The sequence below is a fragment of the Mus pahari genome, chromosome 6 (assembly GCF_900095145.1).
Source record: "Mus pahari chromosome 6, PAHARI_EIJ_v1.1, whole genome shotgun sequence".
In the NCBI taxonomy this organism is placed as follows: domain Eukaryota; kingdom Metazoa; phylum Chordata; class Mammalia; order Rodentia; family Muridae; genus Mus; species Mus pahari.
The window spans coordinates 84,460,112-84,464,638 of NC_034595.1; positions in this window are offsets into that span (position 1 = coordinate 84,460,112).

Below are 4,527 nucleotides of genomic sequence, written 5' to 3' on the forward strand. Positions count from 1 at the left end.
GTGTGTGTGTGTGTGTGTGTGTGTGTGTGTGTGTGTGTGTGTGTGCTCGAGCACTAGGCAAGAGTTCTACTGCAGAGCTATGCCACCGATCTAATAAACACTTGCTTGAATTGAAGCAGGTACCATCAGCATAGAGACACTCCCTCTTGCCCTCGCTCATTCATTCTCCTTCCCTCACTTCACTCCTCTGGTGGGCTGGTTGACGGGGGGGTGCGGGGGGGGGAGTACATCCATTAACAGGACAAGCCCTGCTGTTGGTGACCTCAGGGGGGCTGAGCACACTGACAGGTGATCAGAGGGCACGGGAGAAAGACGGAGCCTGCAGGAACACATTGCCCGATGGGGCCAGCTGGGGAAGATGAGGTGCGGGAGGTGGTATTTCAACTGAGAACAGCAGGATGAGTCATGTGGATAATGCAGAGATGGGGGCAGATTCAGGGTAGGAGTACCCATGCAGGAGACCAGTAGAGAGGGCTGGCGACTGCCTGTTGTCCTGTCATCTGGTGTGACTCCACACTCCCAGGAGTGGACAGGAAACCACAGCCAACCACCCGTCAGTACACCATACACTGCTAGCCCAAGAACCTGCGCACTTTGAATGAGGAAGCTGGGGACTGAAGATGGGGCTCAGCTGGGAGAGTGCCTGCCTAGTCCTGGGATGGTGGCACAAGCTTAGAATCCCAGCATTCAGGAGGTCTCATCATGCAACTCCGGTGGCTTGGAACTTACTATATACCAGCAGGCTGACCTTAAAACTCAGAGATCTGCCTCCCTCTGCCTCTCCAGTGCTGGGGTTAAAGGTATGCATCACCATTCCCAATGTGAAAAAAAAAAAAAAATGGACTTTTAATTTTCTTTTAAAGCTCTAGGAGGTGAGGTGCGTGTGTGCATCTGTGTGTGTGTGTGTGTGTGTGTGTATCTGTGTGTGTGTCTGTATGTATGCCCTTCCCCCAGCCTTGAGTTGGCTAAACAAACCTCCTTCTGACACTGGAGCCAGGAGTCTGGCTTTGCTACATTTACATCTTCCTGCCAGAGACCTGAGACCTGAGAACTGTCCAGCTGCTGAACTGCTGAAGAATTTATTTTGCAACTCAATCTAGTTGAAACAGCAACAGACCCAGCAGAAACAATGGGATGGGGTCCTTGGGTTTTCACATATATATTGAGAGTTGTACATTAAAATCTGAGCCTTGATCAGAGAATTTGTCTTGGCTTGTTAGTTCTCTCACATCCTTCCCATCCATCCCCAGCTTTCCTTTCAGGAATCTAGTAACCCATGGCTGCTGGTGACTCTGTGTGTGTGTGTGTGTGTGTGTGTGTGTGTGTCTGTGTGTCTGTGTGTGTGTCTGTGTATCTGTGTATGTCTGTGTGTATGTGTCTGTGCATGTCTGTGTATGTTTGTGTGTGTGTGTCTGTATGTCTGTGTATGTTTGTGTGTGTGTATCTGTATGTCTGTGTATGTCTGTGTATGTTTGTGTGTGTGTCTGTATGTCTGTGTATGTTTGTGTGTGTGTGTCTGTATGTCTGTGTATGTCTGTGTATGTTTGTGTGTGTGTGTCTGTATGTCTGCGTATGTCTGCGTGTCTGTGTGTGTGTGTCTGTACGTCTGTGTATGTCTGTGTATGTGTGTGTGTGTGTGTGTGTGTGTGTGTGTGTGCACTCATGTTCAGGCATGCTACTGGCCTTACTGGAAGTCAGAGGACAACCTGAGGAAATCAGTGCTTTCCTTCCACCCTGTGGTTCTCTGGGGTTTAACCCTGGTCTTCAGACTTTTTAACAAGTACTTTTGTCCCTGTGCCACTTTGCTGGACTCTTTTTGTCTCATTGAGACAGGGTCTCATGTAACCTAGGCTGTTTTAAATATGCTGGACACCTGAAGCTGGCCTTGAACTCCTGACCTGCCTGTTCCCACTTTCCTAATGCTGAAATGACCATGTTTGCCACCATGCCCAGCTAAGAAAAGCTTTTTTTTTTAAAGATGTATTTATTATTATAAATAAGTACACTGTACCTGTCTTCAGATGCCGCCAGAAGAGGACATCACATCTCATTACAGATGGTTGTGAGCCACCATGTGGTTGCTGGGATTTGAACTCAAAACCTTTGGAAGAACAGTCAGTGCTCTTACCTGCTGAGCCATCTTGTCAGCCCTGGAAAAGCTTTTTTTTTTTTTTTTTTTTTTTTTTTTTTTTTTTAATAAAAATTACACATTTTTCTTGCAGCGAAATAGAGAAAATAAAATTAAAAAACAAAAAAGGTTGGGGATGTATCCGTTGGTGGAATGCTTGCTTGGTATGTATGCATTCGGTGCTGGGTTCAACTCCCTAGTACCACAAAAGCTGCCTATGGGGGCAGGGTAGCACACACTCGTAATCCCAGCACTCAGGAGATGGAGGCAAGAGGCTCAGAGGTTCAAGGTCATCCTTAGCTACTTAGAGCTGACTCTGTCTCAAAACAATACCTCACAACAACAACAAAATGACTAGAAAGAAAAGAGAGAGAAGGGGAGGAGGGAGCCTGTGTTTGGATGGCGTTTGGCCCTTCCCTAGTAGGTCTGTGAAGCTGAGAAAAGCTCTTTCTCTGATCCTTTGGTCCTGCCTATGGCACAGACAAGGACTTGAGGATTTGCCCAAGAACCTATTCCTATCGACCTGACTCAAAACCTGCGGTCTGAGCCTAAGACATTGGAAGCAAAGAGGCCACCAGACCAGCCTCCAGAGTCTCACCCAGTATGGACCAGCCCCTTTCAGAACTACCTAGGGAGAAGTGGGGGGAAGGGCAAGGTATAGGGGGAATAAGGGGGGAGTGGCAAGTGTGGCCGTGGTCCCACCAGGTCCCTCCATCAGCTGAGCATGGGAAAGCACACAGGTCAAGGCCTGAGAAATCCATTTCTATTCCAGCCTAGAAGATTCAAGGCCCCAGCACAAAGCTCTAACCCCACCGCTCCCCCTTTTGCATCTTCCTGGCAAGCTGGCCTGACACCCTCGAGGATGCGATGGCAGTTTAATAATTTAGCAGATGCAGACAAAGATAGCAGTTCTGAAAATAAGGCAACCAGGTCCCAGCTTCCAGCTCCTGTTTCCTGCAGACATCAGCAAGGTCTCTCTGGTTGCCCTATACACCTGTCAGCATCTGGTTCCCTCCTCCTTCCTCTCTCTCTCTCTCTCTCTCTCTCTCTCTCTCTCTCTCTCTCTCTCTCTGTCTCTGTCTCTGTCTCTGTGTGTCTGTCTCTCTGTCTCTGTCTCTCTCTCTTCCTGTCTCTCTCTCCTGTTCTTTCTCTCCACTCTCATATAAAGAACCTTGGAATCCATTGAGACTTAAAGCAGTCCTCCTTGGGTTTCATTCACAGTGGCCTGGCCATGTCCCTTCTCTCTGTTCCTGCATTGGTAATATGAAGCCTCGGGTTCCTAAATGTTGGGGGAGGAGGAGGCTACTTGGACAAGAGACTGGATGTCTTCCCCCAGCAAGCCACGAGTACTTAGCCAATGTCCTGTAGCCCACAGCCTGCAATCCGCCTGCTGATGCAGGCAGAGAGCTCCGGCTTCCTTTGTTTTTAATCTCTTGGGTGATGAAAATGTTGCCCTACTTATTTTTCCTGGAATAAAAGGCTGTGAGTGTTCACGACTGAGGCAGTAAGTGCCACGTGCTTTTGATACCTTGTCACATTCATGACAAGTGGAAGTCACATTCCTTTCCTCTACATGTGCTTCTCAAATCTCCCATTAGGATCTCAGGACTTGGGGTGGTGTGGGGGCGTTGCTTGTTTGTTTGTTTGCTTGCATTTTCCAGGGAGGGCATTGGCTTGCTTGTTTTTTAATATTTTAAATAATTTTCACAGTCCAGTCGCTATCCCCCTCCAGTCCCTCCCTCCAACAGTTCCCCATCCCATTTTCCTCCCCCACTGTTCCAAGAGGATGTTCCTACCCCTCTCCACCCCCAATCCCACCCCACCAGACCTCCCCACTCCCTGGGGTCCCAAGTCTCCCAAGGGCTAGGTGTGTTTGTTTGTTTGTTTACCTTTTTGTTGTAAAGAACTGGGCATCAAACTCAGACCTTCTGCACGCCAGCCAGGTAGGTACTCTACCACTGTGCCACATCCCCGGGCAGGGTTCCAGTTTTCACATCACTCAAACAGCCTGGTATTGAAAGATAAACAGGACAAAGGGGGAAGGGGAATAAAATGTCTCCTCTCATGGATTCGTTCAACAACCCAATTAAGCATCACCTATGTACACAGCCATCACGTGACCCTAGGTGCTCTGTTTGACAAATCTCAAGTCTCAGAAGAAAAGAACAGCCAGATCCTAGGAAACACATCTTAAAAGGAGAACGAAGTGGCTGGCGCTGTTTCCTGTGCTCCCTCTGTGGCAGGAATGGCTCCCAGAGATGCTGTTGCACGTGGTGGATTTTAGATGAAGAAACAGAGAGAGGGGGGAGTGGTGGGTGTCACACAGCCAGGGAGTGTTGAAATGGGTCCCAGGTCATAGGTCATCTAGTTCTAGTTCTAGGGTATCACTCCCTCTTTTT